A 21,378-nucleotide genomic window follows, 5' to 3' on the forward strand; every position below is an offset into this window, starting at 1 on the left:
CCGGTGAACCCCAGGCCGCCGAAGTGCAAGGTGTGCACTTAACCACTGCCCCACTGGGCCGGCCCCAATATATTTTTTTCTGAAAGTGGATTTTTAAATATGAAATTGATTCAAATGTGTTAAAAATGATTAAAGAAGACAATTTAGGTGACACGAACTTTAAAACTTTGTGAAAATTAATAAACAGAAACCTCATTTAAAATAGAGTTGGGAGGCCAGAAGGGGGAGCTCTCACGCCCTGGGAGGATGACCGACCCGGCAGGAAGAAGAAAGACTTCCTCTTCTCGCCCAACAACAGCTCAGACAAAGACTGTCACAACTCAGTAAACGGAAAGCCACTATATTTCAAACTCTCAATTCCTCCAGTGGACTCTATGTTCACAGCAGCCCTCTTCCCCTCTATAAAAAAGTTTCTCCCCTGCTTGTTGCTCAGAACTTGCCCATGGTTCACCATTGTTGCAGATCCCAAATTGCAATTCTTTGTTGATCACAAATAAACCCATTTTTACTGGAGAAATTACTGGCTGACTATTTGTTTAAGGCCAACAACTTCAAGAAGCAGACCGTTTCCATTGGGAGAACAGCAAACTGGGCAGAGGGCAGGAAGTTTTTACAGGATAAGGAATAAAGAACAAGGAAGAGAAAAATAGAAAATATCTGATTTGCTGGGCTGCATCGTTAACCCTGGTTCCAGTGAGAAGGAACAAGGAAATAAACACAGTATAGAGCCCAGAGTTGGCTTGACTGACTGCACATACTTCATTTCTGGTCAAGTGGAGCATTTACAGGGACAAGAAAGTTATCTAAGTTTTGGTTTGCTGACGTGACACCCCAGGCAGGAGTGGCTCCATCTTGGGCCTAGAGATTTATTTCAACAAATTTAAGGAGTTATTACTATTAATTAAGAACCTAAGAGCTCTTCCTATTCAGATCTCCTTATACAGACTTTAACATACTGGGAGAAAAGAAGTCAAAGTTTAAATAAAAATAATTTGTATGAGAGGTCACTCAGGTGTGTTTGATATTATGGTTTATAATAAGAAATATATATTTGGTCTTTGTATCCATTCCTGGCACAGAGATCCTAAAGCTTTTGAAATTTCCTAAGCGATGAAAGATAAAGATGTCTTGTTAGTCATAACAAGCCCCTTTTAACCACACCTGAGTTTATGTTAATGTAGTGAGTTTTGGAAAGCCCCTAAGGATGGGGCCTGGTTATCAGGGAACTAACCAAATAATTAGAGGGTTGGAACTTCCAGCCCCACCCCTGGACCTCCTGCGAGGGAAGAGGGGCTGGAGGTTGAGTTAATCACTAATTGCCAATGATCTAATCAATCATGCCTACTTAATGGAACTTCCAGAAAACACAAAAGGATGGGATTTAAGGAGCTTCCGGAGGTGCTGGGAGAGGGGCGTAGGGGAGGAAGACTTTTCCTCACCTAATGTGGGTTCTTCTGGCCAGAGAATGAATTAAATTCACATGAGACAGAATAGCAAGAGAAAAATTTTTTTTTAAGATTTTATTTTTTTCCTTTTTCTCCCCAAAGCCCTCCAACACATAGTTGTATATTCTTCACTGTGGGTCCTTCCAGTTATGGCATGTGGGACGCTGCCCCAGTGTGGCTCAATGAGCAGTGCCATGTCCACACCCAGGATTCGAACCAACGAAACACTGGGCTGCCTGCAGCAGAGCGCACGAACTTAACCACTCAGCTATGGGGCCAGCCCCTGCAAGAGAAAATTAAACAAAGCTTTATGAGGACCATGGCCTGGGGCCTTTCTTCCCAAAGGAAGAAAGGGCACCGAAGAAGTGGGGCGCACAGAGTGGTTATATACCCCCAAACAGGGTGTTTCACACATGATTGAAATGTCCCTCACACAATAGTCACAAGATTGCCCTGAAGGCACAGCGCTTGATGGACACAGCAGGAGGCAAGTCTATTGTCTTGAGCTGGGTGGTCACAGGTGAGCGCATCAATCAGTTCCTAGACTAAGGAAAGATGCTTAATCCTTAAAGAAATGCCAAAGTTGGGAGGGGGAGGGAAGTCAGCTACAGGAGGTTACCAGACAAGCACAGCAAACAAATGCAGATTTAAGTCCTTGCCTTCCCCATTGATTAAGAGTTTCTAGAGACAAGTCATCTCCCCTTCTTCCTGGTAGAGAGGGGGATATCATTACAGATGGAGATTTCCTTTACAATGTAAATGTCTCTTAATAAAAGGGTAAGCAAGTTCTACTTTTCAGTTGCTTTCCTGTCTGCAAAGAAACCAGCCTCAAATAATCATCATGCCAAAGAGACATATCTTGGGGTGGCCATTTCCAGGTCCCCACAGGGGCATGTCCAAAGAGGGCATGGCGGCTCCACACCCTTTCCCACATACCTTGCCCTATGCTCTCTTCCATCTGGCTGTTCCTGAGAAACCAGTATTCTAGCAAGGAAACTGTTTTCCTGAGTTCTGTGAGCCATTCTAGCAAATTAATTGAATCCGAGGAGGGGGTTGTGGGAACCACCGATCTACAGCTGGTGGGTCAGAAGCACAGGTGACAACCTAGACTTGAGATGGGCCTCTGAGTTGGGGGTTAGGGGCGTCTTGTGTTCCAGACTTGCTTGATGTGTGGAACCCCCACACGTCTGGTGTCAGAAGTGCAGCAGAGTTGCAGCAGAGCAGGAGAGCAGAGGAGACCCAGCGGACTGTTCTCCCTCTACAGCACGTGTGCAAGTCACCTAAGAAAAGATGGGAGGGCGAGTCGCCACACTCATGAGACTTCTGAAATGTTTCACCTGGCACTGCAGAATTCTTTCTGGCAGATTTTTTCGAAATTTCAACCATTTAGCACAATTATCAGCAAAGTGTGACCTGCAAGTCATATGCTACCAAACTGAGCTTGCACTGCAGCTTGAAATCTAATTTCAGGAATCCTTGGATCCTAATAACGGAGAAACTAAGATCTGCTTAAAGAAACTCAGCCCAGCCTAGTCTGACCCTTGCTGACCACGCATTTCTGATCAGGTCTCACAGACGGGGAAGGACCAGTCACCTGCCTGCCCTGCTGCGTGTGCATGTCCATGGGAGACGTGACCGGAAAATCCAGTCTGGGTCCAGACTTGGGCCTTCATAAGGGGTCATGGTTCGGGCCGACGCTGAATGAGCTTCCCTCAGAGCAGCAGCTGTGAGTTTCCCCACCTCCTCGGTTGAGAATGAAACACAGGTCCCAGGGATGATCCATAACCCCAGAGCACTTTAAAAATATTATTAAAGTCATTTGATCTTTTATCACTTACCATTGAATTCATATTTTTTAAATGTAAAAGTATAATTTAAATGAAAGAATGCAATATTAACAAGCATTATGAGGCAAATCACATTTCACAAAGTCATTCAAGGAAATTAAAAATAAACCAGCTGTAAAAGTGTCTTACTCAAGAGTGGAATATTTTCAAAGCTCAGCATCACAATTAGCTACTTTCGTTATGCAGTTTCTGAAAATTTATGTCCCCAAAAAGAAATCCTTCAAGTGAAGGGGAAATCATTTTTTTAAAAAAAGGACTAAGCTTCAGACATTGCGTTTTCTAGTTTAATAACAGTGTGTACGATGATTTAAGAGGAAATAGGTGAAGCTCAAAAGCATTTATTTTCTGGGACTATCCTTCTAACACCTCAGTCCTCTCCAAGTGGCGCTCGCTACAGCTTTTCAAGGAACTCCTGAGTCCCCATGGGAATGTAATCAGCGGGCCTATCATTCCCTCTGTAGGACAGGAACAGAACTACGTCCACACCCACACACGCGCAGACCCCATTTGACCTCACTTTACTCGTACCAGGCAATCTGGTCTCCCTCAACCATCCTCAATTAACGTTCAAGTACCCAGCAGGTGAACAATAGTCAAAAAATCAGATGTAATGATCCACCAGCAGCAGCCAAAACAATAATAGACAAAAGCAGGGAAGAGGAGGGACCAAGAAGGAAGATGGGGAGAGGCAGGCACTCCAACTAGAACAGTAGAGTGCTCTGGAGTCATGTGGGAGAATTACCTGCTCTACTAACCTTCGAGGACACAACTAACTGGAAAGACAAAACCAGTCAACCACAACAACACAGCTCCCTGGGCCCAGCTGGCAGAGGGTGCCTGAGCCTCGCTAGCAGTGGTCTGGGAGGGAAACGCTGAATTACAGCTAGATGTATATCAAGGCACTTTAGCTGGACTAATTCATCTTCTTTTTTTTTTTTTTTAAAGATTGGCACCTGAGCTAACAACTGTTGCCAATCATTTCTTTTTTTTTATTCTTCTCCCCAAAGCTCCCCAGTACATAGTTGTAGATTTAGCCATAGGTCCTTCTGGCTCTGCTACGTGGGATGCCCCCTCAGCATGGCCTTGATGAGCGGTGCCATGTCTGCGCCCAGGATCCGAACCAGTGAAACCCTGGACCACTGAAGAGAAGCACGAGAACTTAACCACTCGGCCATGGCCACAGCCTCTCAAAATCTTCTTTTAGGAGGAAATTCGGTTTCTGAAAGCAGCCAAAAATTATTTACAACCCAATGTGGGTGTTTAAGGTACAAAGACGAACTGAGAAATTTCCTTTCTATTAAAAATAAAATGTAATATAAATAATGAAACTAATTTGCTTTTGTGATTCTAAGAGTTCAAAAAATGGAGAAAGGGCAGCTTGGTTAAACTAAGTAGCCTATCCTCGAAGGGAAGAAACATTCATTCTGAAGTATTTTTGAAGGTGTTGGATAAACATCAGTCTTGTTAAAACTTCTGGTTAAATAAGGCAGAAAGAACGCATTGATTATTTTTATTTCATCTCTTTGATACCTCACCAAAACAACAGGAAAGGAAAACAAAAGAGAATGGAAGACAACAGCTGCTGGGCAATGTCATCATGTTTTCAGTAGATGAAAAGCAAATGGAAGAGTAGTAACTGACAAAGTGAGAAAGTTTACAACCTAAATTATCACGGACAGAAATACCATCAGAAGCCACACAACCTTGGAAAAGCTCAGGATCTAGAGGCACCCAGCACAGCCGAGGGCAGGGATGGGGCAAGTGGATAAAACCAGGTGGCTTAAAGTCTCCATTCGGAAGAATGAGCCCCAGATGCCCTCTCCATGCCCTGTGTCCAGAATACCGGCAGCTAGACAGAAGAGTGGCACATTCCTCTCCGGAAAATCCAAATGGCTCCAGAGAAAAACTTCTGGATTCTGACTTTTAGGAGTTCCCCCAGCAAGAAGAGGAAGAAGCCTAAAACTCCCAGCCTGATTACTTCATGACTGATTGTACTAGTTGAAAAGCCCCGCACAAGCATAGAGTCACAAATCAACAGTGTGGTGCTGTATGTGCCCTGAAACGTGAAGAGAAAGACAAGGGTCAACACGTTTTTCAGGAAATCATCTAATACGGAAGGTAGAGACCAAAAAAACACAGAAGAAAAGAATTTGGAGGAAATAAAAATAATGCATGAGTTAACATCAAAAGAATTATAATCCATGTCCTCTGAGCTACAAAAGATAGTATTGGACCCATGAAACAAGAATAGTGTTGTAAAAGAAACAATAGAATAAGAATGAACTTGTAGAAATTATAAATAACAGTGAAATGGACCAGCCCTGGTGGCCTAGTGGTTAAGTTTGGTGCGCTCTGCTTCAGTGGCCCAGGTTCAGTTCTTGGGCACAGACCTACACTGTTCTGTTAGTAGCCATGCTGTGCTGGCCACCCACATACTAAAAAACAGAGGAAGATTGGCATGGATGTTAGCTCAGGGTGAGTCTTCCTCAGCAAAAAAAAAAAAAAAACAAAGAATGAAAGATAAAATTCAGGAATTCTCATAGAATGTGAGACAAAAAAATAAAATGATGGGGGCCAGCCTAGTGGCAGAGCAGTTAAGTTTGCACATTCTGCTTTGGTGGCCCATGGTTCGCCGATTCAGATCCCAGGTGCAGACCTATGCACCACTTGTCAAGCCATGCTGTGGCAGGCATCCTGCATATAAAGTAGAGGAAGATGGACACAGATGTTATCTCAGGGCCAATCTTCCTCAGCAAAACAAGGAGGATTTGCGGCAGATATTAGCTCAGGGCTAATCTTCCTCAAAAAAATAAAATAAGTGAAATAAAATGATGGACAATAGAAAAACTAAGAAAATTCAAGGACCCATCTAGTAAATGGAATATCTGAATAACAGGAGAAGAGAGGAAGCATGATAAAATTATCAAAGAAATAATACAATTGTTTTCCCACAAAACTGAAGACCCAGACTGGAAGGGCCCCCTGAGCACCCAGCACAGTGGATGAAAAAAAGCAAGGCATGACAGAGTTCTGTTTTAGATGCATGAAGTTTGAGCAGCTGTCACAAATACCAGTGAAAAGATCACATTAATAATTAGATACAGGAGTCCAGAGCTCAGGGGAGAAGTCAGCGCTGGAGCTGTAGACTGGGATCCATTAGCTTATAAAAGTATTTGAAGGCAGAACACTAAATAAAATAACCTACGGATAGTTAGATAGAAAAGGGGAGCGGGAAAAGGACAGACAGAGAGACAAGGGAAGAGAGTAGGGCTCAGAGCAGAGTCCTGTAGAGGAGGCTGGCGACACTCAGGGCAATGTGACATGTCAGGGGACCAAAGGAGAAAGACTTCCAAAGGTGGGTGAGGTCAGCTGTGTCAAAGGCGGCCAGGGTGGAGGGAAACAGTACAGAGGAGATTTGATTGTTGGACTTAGTGAGGTGGAGAGCACCAGTGACCCTAGTAAAAACTGCACACTTTTCAGAAGCATTCATTTTACTCAAAGATTAGAATTGGGGTAGGGTGGGATGGAGAAAGATGCAGGATATTAATAATTTAAGTGCCAAATAATATAAAACATTGGTTTTGTTTGGTTGGTTGGTTTTGGGTTTTTTTGCTGAGGAAGATTAGCCCTGAGCTAACATCTGTTGCCAACCTTCCTCTTTTTTTGCTTGAGGAAGATTGTCCCTGAGCTAAGATCTGTGCCAATCTTCCTCTATTTAAATGTGGGTTGCTGCCACAGCATGACTGATGAGCTTGGGATCTGAACCCACGAACCCAGGCTGCCAAAGCAGGGTGCACCACACTTAACCACTACACCATGGGCTCAACCCCTAAAACATTGTTTTAACATTAAAATAAATGTGGACAATTTATGGAACAGAATACAATATTTGCATTAATTTTTGAAATAAATCAGGAGACTTCAAAGAAATCAGGCTATTTGGGGGCTTTGCTTCCACATGCTCCGTCTCAGAACCTCACAGAAATACTTTGCTCGGTGACCAGGGCTGCCCAGACTTTAATAATATTAATACATTAATAGTTCTGTAGGAAAGTTTGAGAAACCCCACACAAAACACGGAAACATTAACAAACAGCTCCTCCTGCTGACCCAGTTTTCAAAGACGCTTTCAAAAGCCACCTTTCTGAAGGCAGGATTGAGGGACATTTAGTGAATCCTCGTGCAACAGTGACTGGTCCCGCTCACACAGCATGTTAATCCCTAGCCGCCTCCTGTCACTGTACGCTGTACTACTATCTGCTATGTATTTGAGGAAATGCTTTCCTGTGTCTTTCCGAGGAGTCATTTACAATGTCTATGTTTCATAAATGAGTTGTGTGCCTCTGTTTTTCAGTGGCGGCACAACAGTCCCAAATGGATGGATTGGACTCCATCAGTGGTTTCTAACTCCCCTGTTATCTCTTCAGGGGAACAAAGATACTTGAATGAGAGGGGAAAACTAAGGCATGGCTTCCCCACAAACCCACCCACACTCCTGTTTTTTTTATCTGCTATACGTATTGAGGTACCCGGTGATATATTCTTAGGGAAAATGATACCCTGCTAAAAATTCGGAAGTCATTGGCAGCGGAGGATTCTGAAGACTCAAAGCCAAACAAGCCAAATAAATGAAAACCTTACACTCTAATAGAAAAGGATTCTATGTTTAAATGTTAAACTCAGTCATCCGCTTACTGTCCTCCCTGGTTCTGCATCCAAGTGGAGATGCCCAGCTGGATATTCAAGCCTGGAGCTCCTGAGAGACAGTGGGTTCTCAGAAAGAGAGGACTGGCTGATACAGAACGCGGCATTTCTGCATAAGTTCGGTGGGAGTACTTCTTAGAATGTTGTTCTGTCTATTAACTGCTGGTACAAATTACTAAAAGCAGTTCTGGGAGGGACCAAAATGGTCCAGTACAAGTAAGCAGGTGCCTGACGTTCTAGAACGACTACATATCCTTTAGAAATCTTCCCTGAATAATATTCTTCCTCTCAAATAAGTTTTTGGCGAGAGATCAGCTCCCTGCAGATATGCAGTCAATTAAGGGAAGGTGTGCACTTTGACAATCAATTCTGCCCATGTCTGCAGAGACATCTGGACAACCATGAGGACTCAGACTTCTATACCACAGAGCTTGCTTGCAATAACTTTAGCCTGAAAAATTCTCTGAGCTCATCTTTCCAACTGCCCAACTGGTGAAAAGAAAAAAACACAACTTCGATGAAGTGTTTTTATTTTAATTTTAGCAGTGTACTCTGTGACGAACCCTTCACGGTATTCTAATTGCAATATTTAATCCTGGGTAATTAAGTGAATCGACTTACTTGTTTATTGTGTATGGACCAATGAAATGTTGGAGGATAGCTCCTGAAGATGAATATATAAAATAGGTGTGTCCCCTGCCCTCTTAGAGCTTACATTCAAGTGGAAAGATGGAAATGAAAGAAGTCATCATGAAATAAATATATAATTACACATTGTGGAAAATGCCTTGAAGGAACAGTCTAGAAAGACAGAATGACAGAGTGACCTAATTTAAACTGTGAAGGGATGTGTTGAGGAAGCTCTCTCTGAGGAAGTAACGTTTAAGCTGAGATGTGAAGGATTAGTAACAGCTCTCCAGCTGAAGCGTGGAGGATTAAGCCAAAGAAAAGGAAATCAATAATTCAAAAAGATTTATGCACCCCTAAGTTCACTGTGGCATTACTCACAATAGCTAAGACATGGAAGCAACCCAAGCGCCCATCAATGGATGAATGGATAACGAAGATGTGGTATATACATCCGAGCTGGCGAAACCCTGGGCCACCGAAGTGGAGCCGGTGAACTTAACCACTCAGCCACGGGGCTGGCCCCTGCCCGTTTTTTAAATTGGGTTGTCTTATTATTAGGTTGTAAGGGTTCCTTATATATACTCATCCATAAAAAAAAGACAAAATCACGCCTCTTGCGACCACATGGATGGACCTTGAGGGGATTATGCTAAGTGAAACAAGCCAGATAGAGAAAGACAAACACTGTATGATCTCACTCATATGTGGAAGATCAACAAGCAAACAAACACATAGATATGGAAAACAGCTTGGAGGTTACCGGAGGGGAAAGAGGTCAGGGGAGGGCAAAAGGGGTAAAGGGGCACACATGTATGGCAATAGATAAAAACCAGACTATTGGTGGTGATCACGATGCAGTCCATACAGAAACTGAAATAATAATGTACACCTGAATTTTACACATTGTTATAAGCCAGTATGACCTCAATAAAATAATTTTTTTAAAAAAAGAGTGGAGGATTAAGGGTATTTCAGGCAGAGGACGGCCAGTAGGAAGTCCCTGTGGGAAAAGAGAGCACAGTGCGTTGCTGGGAATAGTCCTGTTGGCTGGAAATCAGTGAGCAAGGAGATTGGCAGCGGAGGATTCTGAAGACTCAAAGACAAACAAGCCAAATAAACGAAGACCTTACAGGCCGCGGGAAAGATGTCCGCTTTTACCTAAGGTAAGACAACTGTTACAACAGTAAACCAAAAGTACCACAGAAGGATTTGTTAACAACTCTATTGAAGTATAGTTGACCCACCTTAATTTATTGTAATTTATTGTATAATTTATTGTAAGCCTACAGTGTGATGAGTTTAATAAAGTTATACAGTTGGGCAACTATCATTACAATCCCCCAAAAAAGTATATTTGTGCCCCTATGTGCCTGTTCCTCCCCACCCCTAGCCTGAGGCAACCGCTAATCTGATGTTGGTCTCAGCATAGTTGTGTCTTTCCTAGAAATTTCATATAAATAGAATCAGATACTGTGTAGGCTTTTGTGTGTGGCTTGTTTCATTCAGCACAATGTTTCTGAGGTTCATCAGTGTCCTTGTGAGCATTAGGAGTTTGTTCCTTTTTATTGCTGAGTAGCATTCCAAGGTGTGCATATAACACGTTTATCCATTCCCCAGTTGATGGACATTTGGATTGCTTCAAGGGGGTGTCTACTATGAATAAGGCCACTAGAATATTCCTCTACAATCTTTGTGTGGACATATGTTTCACTTCTCTTGGGAAGATTCCTAGAAGCAGAATTGCTAGGTCCTATGGTAAGTTTCTGTTTAACTTTTCAAGAAACCGCCAAACTGCTTTTCCAAAAGTGGCTGCATGATTTTACAATCCTACAAGAAATGCATGAGTCTTCCAGTTTTTCTACATCCTTACCAAAACTTGTTATTGTCTGACTTTTTATCTTAGTCATTCTAGTGGGTGTATAGTACTGTCTCTTTGTAGTTTTAATTTGCATTTTCCTAATGAATGATAGTGTTGACTATGTCTTCTTTTCTATGCTCCTGTGCTGTGTGTATATATTCTTTTTTCGACTTTTTTTTTAAGAGGTAACATTGGTTTGTAACATTATATAAATTTCAGATGTACATCATTATATTTCAATTTCTGTGTAGATGTGTATACATTCTTTGATGAAGTGTTTATTCAAATCGTTTGCCCATTTTTTAAATTGGGTTGTCTTATTATTGAGTCATTAGTGTTCCTTATATATTCCGGATATGAGGTTTTTTTGATCAGATATATAATTGTAAATATATTCTCCTGGTCTGTGCCTTGTCTTTTCATTGTCTTCCTATTTAGGAATTTGAATAGATGGGGATAAGGGTATGCAAGTCATGAAGCTATTACAGGCAAAAGATGTGAGTTTAAAAATAGGGGCAGTGAAGGTGGAGGAGAATGGACAGATTTAAGATACATTTTGAAGATAGAATCCACAGGACTTGGTGATGGGTTAGACATGTGATAGGAAGGAGAGAGTGTCAAAGATACTCTTGGTTGTCTGACATGAAAATGGAGGCACCATTTTCTGATAAGGGGAAGACACTATGAAAATCAGATTTGAGAATGGGGAGATCAAAAGTTAGGTTTAGGGGCCAGCCCGGTGGCACTGCAGTTAAGTTTGCACGTTCCGCTTTGGCAGCCTGGGGTTCACCAGTTCAGATCCCGGGGGCAGACGTGGCACCACTAAGCAAGCCATGCTGTGGCAGGTGTCCCACATATAAAGTGTAGGAAGATGGGCACAGATGTTAGCTCAGGGCCAGTCTTCCTCAGCAAAAAGAGGAGGATTGGCAGCAGATGTTAGCTCAGGGCTAATCTCCCTCAAAAGAAAAAGAAAGTTAAGTTTAAGTAGGATGGATGTGGGGGTGTAGATCTGAGATGTTTGTGGGACACCCAAATGGAGGAATTCAGTAACCAATAGGAAATGGGAATAAGGATCTAGAGCTCAGAGACAAATATAAACATATATACATATAGCAGGGGAGAAAGAACTATTCCTGTACACTCTGGGTTTCCTCTGGCTGGTCTAAGAATTACATTGAGACAGAATAACAGGAGATAATCAAACAAAGTTTAATAGCATGTATACATGGGACAAACTCAGGAAAACTAAGTAATTTGCCAGAACGGCTGAAGCCACCACCTTAAATACCATCTTCCACTTAAGACAAAGGAGGATGTTGGGGGTAGTGGTTTGGGACTTCAAAGAGGAGGAAGGCAATTCACGTGGAGACAGAGAAGCAAATGTTTATAAACAAATGTTGACCATGCCACTCAAAGACAGTGAGAGATGGAGAGGACTTCATTATGCTCTAGTTATCTGATGGTATTAGCTCCTTCCTGGAACAGGCCTTCTATCTTAAATTCTTTTAGGCAGTTAGGGGAAAGGTCAAATTTTCTTTTAGAGACCTTTGTTCTTAAAACTAATCAAGCGAAAGGAACACATTTAGGGGCGGCAAATTCAGATCCCCCACAAATGTGTGTGTGTGTGTGTATAAATATACATATATATATGATATTTTTTAACAATAATTTTATAGGATAGATTCTTATGATGAAGATTTTAGGCTGGTTAATTTTAAAACTGCAGATGAGAAGCAGGCTCCGAGGACTGGAGTTTTGCTTGCCCTTTGTTGGGAAACATTTACATTTGTAAGGGAAACCTCCATCTGTAAAGATGCCTCCCTCTCTGTGCCAGGAAGAAGGCGGGATGGCCTTATCTCTGGAAACTTAATGGGGAAGGCAAGAACTTAAGTTGGTTACTGTCTGGCAACCTCATGTAACTGATTTAGGGTGGTGGCTTCTGGCCTTTACTTAATCCGATTTGATTCTTATCTAAAAGTTGTGGGACCACCCAATGGCCAGACCCCACCGGCACTGATACCATTTTAACTTTTTACGTGTTCTTTCCTTTGTCTTGTAAAGAGATGGCTCACATACCTATGCCTTAAATTTAGCCTTGCTCTCCACTCATGTCTGCAGCAGAAGCAGCAGCAGCAGTGGCTCCTCCTGCCCGTGGGTCCTGTCCCCACGCAGCAGCTCTGCCTGCCCATGGGTCCTGTCCTCATGCTATTCCACACTATTCTCTAAATAAAAGAGCACTACTGCCAGATCTTGAGAGTCCAAGAAATCTTTCTTTCAACTCCTCTGCTCACCAACCCCGCATCACTTAGAAGTAGGATTGCTGGGCCAATAGATAAAATGATCGATGCTACTGTTAAAGAACAAAATTCAGCTGAGTAAATTTTAAAGCTCTTATTGGTTTTATTTAACAATTCGTGAATCAGGCAGCATCCAATCCAGCAGACAGAAAGTAGCTGCGAGGAGCTGTACACAATGGCCACAGAAGCTCCGTGGCCTTCCCACATACCTTGCCCTCTGAATCTTTTCCATCTCGGTGTTCCTGAGTTAAATTCTGTTATAACAAACCAGTAATCTAGTAAGTAAAATGTTTCTCTGAGTTCTGTGAGCTGCTCTAGTTAATTCATCAAACTCCCACCAAAGTGGGGGTCATGGGAATCTCTGATTTATAACCGGGAACACCTGGGACTTGTGACTGGTGTCTGAAGTGGGGGCAGTCTTGGACTGAGCCCTTAACCTGTGGGATCTGACACTAGCTCCTGGGCATGCGTGTCAGAATTGAGTCCAATTGTTGGACACCCTGCTGGTGTCGGAAAACTGCTTGTTATTGGTCGTGTGGGAAAACCCCCTCTCCACACACATTGGAACTGGTCCCACGCATCGGAGTTGGGTGCAGAGGCTTTAGTAACTTTCTAAGCAAATGGGCCATTTGTATTTTGTAGGGACTTGAAATTGGCCACCCCAAGATATGTCTCTTTGGCATCAGGATTATTTGAGGCAGATTGCTTTTGATAAACTGGGACAGGGAAGGAGGCTCTGAGGAATGGAACTTGCCCTTTGTTAGGACACACTTACATTTGTAAGGTAAATCTCTATCTGTAAAAGGTGCCTCCCTCTCTGTACCAGGAAGAAGAAAGGAGATGACCTTCTCTCCAGAAACTCTTAATCAATACCAAAGGCAAGGACTTAAAATCTGCATTTTATTGTGCTTCTCTGGTAACCTCCTGTAACTAACTTCCCTCCCCCTCCCAATGTTGGCATTTCTTTAAGGATTAAGCATCTTTCCTTAGGCTAGGAACTGATTGCTACGCTCACCTGTGACCGCCCGGCTCCAGACAATCGACTTGCCTCCTGCTACGCCCGCCGAGATAGCAGACCACTACCTGCTGTGTCCATCAAGCGCTGTGCTGACAGGGCAATCTTGTGACTATTGTGGGAGGGATATTTCAATCACATGTGAAACACCCTGTTTGGGGGTATATAACCACTATGTGCGCCCCACTTCTTCGGTGCCCTTTCTTCCTTCAGGAAGAAAGGCCCCGGGCCATGGTTCCTCATAAAGCTTTGTTTAATTTTCTCTTGCTATTCTGTCTCATGTGAATTTAATTCATTCTCCAGCCAGACGAACCCACATTTGGAAAGAGGAAATGTCTTCCTCCCCTACAATTTCCTCCTCTGTGGTTTCACAATCCCTATTGTTTGACTCTTTGATTTTTTTTAAATTAATGATTATAGGAGCTCTTTTTGTTTTATGAACATGAACTCTTTGTTATATTTGTTGTACATATTTTCTCCCAGTCTGTCTCTTATCTTTTATTTTGTTTATGGTAGCTTTCATCATGGAAATACTTTTAATTTTACAAGAGCACTTCTGTCTATCTGTTTCTTTGTGGCTTCTAGGTTTGGTGTCTTGCTTGCGTCTCCCTCTTTGAAAAGTTACTAAAATAATCTTTGTTTTACTTTAGCACATCATAGTGTGGCTTCTTATGCTTAATCCTCTAAGAAATTTGAATTTATTTCATAGCATGCTGTGAGATAAGAATAAACTTTTATTTCTAAATAATAACCCATTTTCTCAGTAGCATTTATTAAATACTTTGTCATTCCCTTGATTTGAAATGATGCCTTTGATATACTAATTTTCATAAATACACACACACAAGCATTACTGGATTCTCTAAAGTTGATCTAAGACATTCTTTTTCACAGTAAGAGATTACAGTAATTCCTGATAATGAAATCGTGGTATAGATACCAGCTCAATACAAGGCTGACATAAGGGAAGCCATATTGTAAAAAAGAAACCATATTGTAACTTTGAAAGACCTCTGATTAACCTAGACATACTCTGTAGATTTTGTGGCCCCTCCCAGCTGCTATAAGTTGATAACTTTGTTCTTTTGAGTTCCTTAGGAATGTGATGACCCCCGGGCAGAGAGTCTATGCTGATAGCCATCATCAATGACAACTGAAAGATCAGGGTATAGGGTCTTGCTCCGGTGTCAGTCTCTGTTGCATATCCAGTAAAACAAAAGACTCAGGAGCTGAGAGCAGATGTCTTTGCCTACCCAGAGATCAGGTGGATGCCTCCACCTGGACACCAGATGCCTCCCCCACCCAGAGACCAGCCACCTATATAACTGGCCTACAGTCTTTGTAAGATGATTCTTTCTGACATTAGTCGACCATCTTCCCACTTGCTAGGAAGCTGTAATAAAAAGTCCTTTCTCTCCCACCACCTTGCCTCTTGACTATTGGCATGTCTTGTGGCCGGCAGATGACCCCTGCCCCCTTGGACGGTAACAGTATTAGCACATAGGTGTACGTATCTCCTTAGTAAGGGGTTTTGCACCAGCTCAGAGAGATATGATGTCAAGCCACTAATGAAGAGCTGCTTTAAAAGCAGGGTGTCAGCTACATCACATTACATTTTACTTCCAACTGAATTAAATATCTATTGACCCAGATTTCCATGATGCTATTAAAGCACAGCTTCTACATTAGCTTCAGTGGTTCTGGGGATTATATGAAGCTGAGGAGCTAAGTTCAAGAATAGATTCCTGACCACAGAGGCAAAGGCCAAGGACACGTCAATAAAAGCTGCAAATAATTTTTTGCTGTTTCTAAGAGATTTCGTCACAAGGTGATGGATGAGTAAGACAATGGTCAGTAAGGGAAGATCAGTATCTAATTCTTTCCTCCTTGTCCTGAAAACTATTTACTTGAGGGACCACAACTGGAATTTGACCAGGAGGAAACTTATTGGCTAGCATTTTAGATTTAATAACTAGTGAAATAAAGCTCTATAATCTGTGAGGTAGGAAGAATTGACCTTTAAAGAATGAAATAGACCAGATGGGACCACAAATGGGATTAAAACACAAGCAAGTTCTATAAATTAGAAACCATTATTCCACAAGCCTTGACTATCCTAGAGGAAGAAGATTTCCAACAGACACTTGGTTTATTTGGGGCCATGCTATGTGAGAGAGTTCTCAGTCAGAAAAAGGGCTTAGAGTTGATGCCCTTCTTTAGTTTTCCTCTGTTGTTATATTCCTAAGAAAATAAGAGCTTGGGGGCCAGCTCTTATTCAGATCCTGGGCACAGACCTAGCACCGCTCATCAAGCCATGCTAAGGTAACGTCCCACATAGCACAACTAGAAGGACCGACTACAACTCAAATATACAACTAAGTACTGGGGGACTTTGGGGAGAAGAAAAAAAGAAAAAAGATAGGATTTTTGCATTGAGTCAGTTCTTCTAATCTTATTCAAATCAGAGCAATTTACTAGATACCTTCTCAAAATCCGTATCTAAATAGCTACTATTTATGGAGCAATTACTTTAAATGCCAGTCAGCATCCTGTTATATTTCTCATTAATATTTACAACAACCCTATTAAATATCATTGTCCCCCTTTTACAGATGAAAAAACTGAGGCTCAAAGAAGTTAAGTAACATAAAACCAGTGTATGGCAGGCCATAATTCAAGTCTAGGTCGAGCTGATTCCAGAGCTCGTGTTCTTAACCATGATACCATACCAGGTCAAAGTCGGGAACAGATAGAAGAGCCAGGGTAATGGTGTTAGATAAGTAGGTTGTCATCCTTATATAGCGAGGAAACTATTAGAAATAAGAATTTATCTGAACTTCTTTAGAGAGAAATGAGAAGAAGCAATGTTGATTTTCAATAGACCCAGGTACATGAATCACCTGACAGCTGTGGTGCTTACTTTAAGAAGCTGAGTATTTAGGCCAGCCCGGTGGCACAGTGGTTAAGTTCATACGTTCGGCTTCAGCAGCCCGGGGTTCACTAGTTCGGATCCCAGGTGTGGACCTACACACCACTTGTCAAGCCATGCTGTGGCAGGCATCCCACACATATAAAGTAGAGGAAGATGGGCACAGATGTTAGCTCAGGGCCAGTCTTCCTCAGCAAAAAGAGGAGGATCGGCAGCAGATGTTAGCTCAGGGCTAATCTTCCTCAAAAAAAACAAAAAGAAGAAGAAGAAGCTGAGTATTAAGCCAGCTAAGTATTTGATTCAAAATATCAAATCATGCTCATCACTTATCCTAACTGGAACAGTTTCCCATCTATAAAATGTGTTAGATTCAATGACATCTTGAGCCCATCCTGCTCAAGAACTATATGATTCTCCAAGTATAGAATTGTAGGAAGGACTGGCACAATAGCAATTTCTGAGGGAAAAAAAAAATGTTCCAGAAGGATTCTTCATTATGAACTGAGAAGCACAAACAGGTGGATGAAGGTAAGAATAGCATCTAAATCAAAGGAGGTAACAAGTTAAGGGCGCTCTGTACTTCCCAGCCCACATTCAGAATATTATATTCTAAGAAATGCATTCTAACAATGACGCTGATAAAGTAGAACGTAATAGAATGTAACCAATAGAGGGTGATGAGGATGGGTGGGCCTCAGGATGTCATGTGCTATAAAGAACATCAAGAGGAGGCTGGAGAGTTAGGAAACATTTGTTTGGAGTCCCTGGTAAGATTTTCTTCCCACAACCTTACCTCCCACAGAAACTACATAGGAATCCAGAGAAAAAGGCTGCAAATGATCTGATTACCCACCTTCTCCTAAGACATCCCAAGGACTAATGTCACCATGCCCCACCTTCCTATTTGCCTTAGTTATCCACAAAAGTTCAAGTTTCCAGGTCATCCATCATCACCAGACTCCTCTCCCCATAGGACGCTGTACATACTTGACTGGCCCAATCTTCCTGAAGCACTTAAACCTTTCTACTACGTCCTATGGAACTCACAGATGTCATCAGCCAAATGTCTACCCTTGAACACGTCTCAGTTCCCTACTCTGTGCACTTCCCAATAAATAGCCCCTGTGAGTGTACTGCTACACCTGGATCCTTGCTTCCCAAGTGAATGATTTTTTTTCCCACATTCAACGTAACACAATGCCTGCACCACCAGGCCGGCCCCAATTCCAATATTTTTTTACCAAGATAACTAGAAGAATACAATTGCCATTTCTAAACATTCATGTGCATGGCCACAGCTTTGCCACTGACAATCTGAATGACTTTAGACAAGTCACTGCCCTTCTCTGAGCCTCAGTCTTGTCACTACACCATGAGAGATTTAGACTAGATCAGAGGTTCTCATGATCTCTTTGATGTGTGTGCCTCAGGAGGCTGCTCAGGAGACAGGAAGAAAGTCAGGCACATTGGATTGCGGGCTTCGTATATCAGGAGTCCATCTAAGGCTTATTTAAAAACAGTAATCCACTGCTAAAATTGAGAAAAAATTATTATCATTGCTGTGGACTGAATGTTTGTGTCCCCTCAAAATTCATATGTAGAAACTCTAATCTCCACAGTGATGGTATTTGAAGATGGGGCCTTTGGGAGGTGATAAGTTCATGAAGGTGACTTCCTCATGATGGAATTAATGCCCCTATAAGAAGAAACACAACGGTTTCTCTCCTTCTCTCTCTCTCTCTCTCTTTTAGGTACTCAGATACAAGGAGGGGGCCATTTACAAACCAGGAAGAGGGTCCTCACCAGATCACTGCCCAGCACCTTGATCTTGGGCTTCCCAGCCTCCAGAACTCTGAGAAATCAATATTTGTTGTCTAAGCCACCTGGCTATGGTAATTTGTTACAGCAGCCTGAGCTGAGCAAGGCAATCATCTTACCTAGATGACTTGAGAGATCCCTTCCATTCCATCTGAAGTTGTATCAACAAGCTAAAATGAGTGATCTGTACAGTAGCATTAGTCCAACTCTGTCACATCGCTGCAACAGCCAGCAGAAAGATTGAGTGGGTTTTGCTGCAACCTGTCACAAACAGTATCAGTACTGTAGCCATCACTCTGACTAACAAACCTTCGGGTGTACTTTGTGGGAGAGAATCCAGGCTGGGATTGCTCTGACAACATAGCACGGGATTATTTTAACAGTACTGAATTACTCACATCTCCTTGGACCTGGGTTTGAAGTTTCGGCAGCAGTTTCCTCTTGAAGGCTCTTTCAGGGTTCCCTTCTTTTCATTCCTGACTCAAGCCTTCCGGCCGTAAAGGCAAATTTTTAACTGACTCAGCTCAGGTGAGTGAGAGGGAAAGCGAAACAGGAAACAATTATATAAGACTACATTTGCATACAAGCCAGTGTCTTTCCAGAACATTAATTTCTCCTAAAACTGCTGTCTAACTTTCAAGTTCATCTGGTATTTTAACACAATGTTTTACTTCAGCATGGTCCGTTCTTATTATTTGACTAAAGAATTTCTGAGTCCTCTGCTTTGTTTGTGCTATTTTCCATAAAAGGAAATGGGGTGAGAAATGCTGAAATAGTTCCACCCAGATGGTTAAAGCAATGTAGAGTTGGACAGAATTAAAGTCACCTTAAAATAACTTGCTTGCACAAATATCCACAAGTGGGATAGCTGGATCACATGGTAGTTCTATTCTTAATTTTTTGAGGACTCTCTATACTGTTTTCCACAGTGGCTGCACCATTTTACTTTCCTACCAACAGCGCACAAGGGTTTCAGTTTCTCCATAGCCTGGCCAACACTTGTCTTTTGGGGTTTTTGGTTTGCTGTTGTTTTATATAATAGCCATCCTAAGCAGTGTGAGGTGCTGTTTCACTGTGGTTTTGATTTGCATTTCTTTGATGATGGGTGATGTTGAGCATCTTTTCCTATTCCTGTTGGCCAAATCAGGATCTTGAAGAGATATTAGCACTAGCACTCTCATGGTCATTGCAGCTCTATGTACAATAGCCAAACTGTGGAAACAACTTAAATGTCCATCAACAGATGAATGGATTTTTAAAATGTGGTATATACATACAATGAAATATTATTCAGCCTGAAAACGGAAGGAAATCCTGCCGTGTGTAACAACATGGATTAACCTTGAGGACATTATGCTAAATGAAATAAGCCAGACACTGGAGGACAAATACTATATGATCCCACTATATAAGGTACCTAAAATAGTCAAATTCACAGAAGCAAAGAATAGAATTGTGGTTGCCAGGAGGGATAAATGGCCAGTTGCTGGTCAACGGGTATAAAATTTCACTTATGCAGGATAAGTTCTGAAGCTCTGCCGTACAGCATTGTGCCTGTGCATAACAATAGTGTACCGTACATTTTAAAATCTGTTAAGGGGAGATCAAACGTTAAGTGTTCATATGTGTGTTTATATATATGTATGTTTAAAAACTTGCTTGACATTGACATATTCTTTGCATGACAGCGGTCAATGGTTATTTATTATCTGTGGACCTTGGGCAAGTTATTTAACCTCTCTTTCTATTTCTTTATCTGTAAAAAGGGCACTAATAGCACCTACTTCCAAAGGATATAATGAGGATTAAATGATTAAAGTGCTTGGAACAGCGAAGGGCATGATATAAGGCATATACTCCTGTATTAGCTTTTATGGTTGCGGTATTTATCCTGAGGAGTCATCAATAAAAGAGAAACATCACCCAAAAAAAATCTCCCAACAGCCTAAGGGCAAAACTCCCCCTCTTGTCTCCATTGAAACACTATCTACCGAAATGCTTTAAGCACACAAAAACCTTTAACAAAACTACTGATACAGCATCTTAGCTAGTGACACGCCAGTACAAATGAGACAGAATCAGGATGGGACTCTGCCCCTCACCCTTAGCCACCAGATCTGGCACCTCCCAGCTTAACTATTTTGGAAGCCAAGATAAGCAACCTTCCAACCAGAAAATTACCCCCCAGCAATCAACCGACTGCCGTGTGAGCACAAAGCCTCTAGATGACCCCTACACCCCTTCCTGGGGCGGAGGTAGTGAGCAGCACCACTGTGTTAGACCCACCAGGCAGGGGCAGGGACCCTAACTCCGACAGGGCCCGGGGCCGCACAGCCACACCACCGGGAAGAGGGAAGCAGAACGCTTCTGGAGGCAGAGAGTCGTGACATCAGTCCGTTCCCCTCACCCCATAGAAGACTCAGGATGAGTCCCTTCAGAGGGCCAGCCAGAGAGCCACTCCTCCCGTGCTGAGACAGGAGCTCCTTGCGCTCAAGCATAAGCCCCGATAAAACCTTGTCTGAGGCTTTGGTTGGGCCTCTTATCGATCTCTGTTACACAGAGCGCCTAAGAGCCTAAGGTGGCATCACAAATGCAGGACTGACCTTTGCGTTGAGCCCTCTGTTAAGCTTCTAAGAGCCCTAATGGGGCACAGTAAAGGTGAAACTGGCTGGGGTTCCAGAATGGGTCAGGTGAGTTACTGAACTACGCAGCGAGAGAAGCATTCTGGGAAATCTTGGAACTTTAACAAAGGTGACAATGGAAAGGAGGAGATAGTGAACTTTTCCTTCCTCTCTGACCTTACCCCTGGATCACAGAGGATGGGAAAGGAGTCAG

At 42.4% G+C, this 21,378-nt stretch overlaps 1 long non-coding RNA gene across 1 annotated transcript; it reads right to left on the reverse strand.

The window, feature by feature from the left end:
- Positions 1 to 1,491: 1,491 nt before the first annotated feature.
- On the reverse strand, positions 1,492 to 20,097 carry LOC138924010 (uncharacterized). Its single transcript, XR_011438465.1, has 2 exons — positions 18,942 to 20,097; positions 1,492 to 1,728 (listed from the first exon to the last, which is right to left on the reverse strand). It is a non-coding gene; the product is annotated as an uncharacterized lncRNA (long non-coding RNA).
- Positions 20,098 to 21,378: the final 1,281 nt, after the last annotated feature.

This window comes from Equus caballus, chromosome 5, assembly GCF_041296265.1.
Source record: "Equus caballus isolate H_3958 breed thoroughbred chromosome 5, TB-T2T, whole genome shotgun sequence".
Classification (NCBI taxonomy): domain Eukaryota; kingdom Metazoa; phylum Chordata; class Mammalia; order Perissodactyla; family Equidae; genus Equus; species Equus caballus.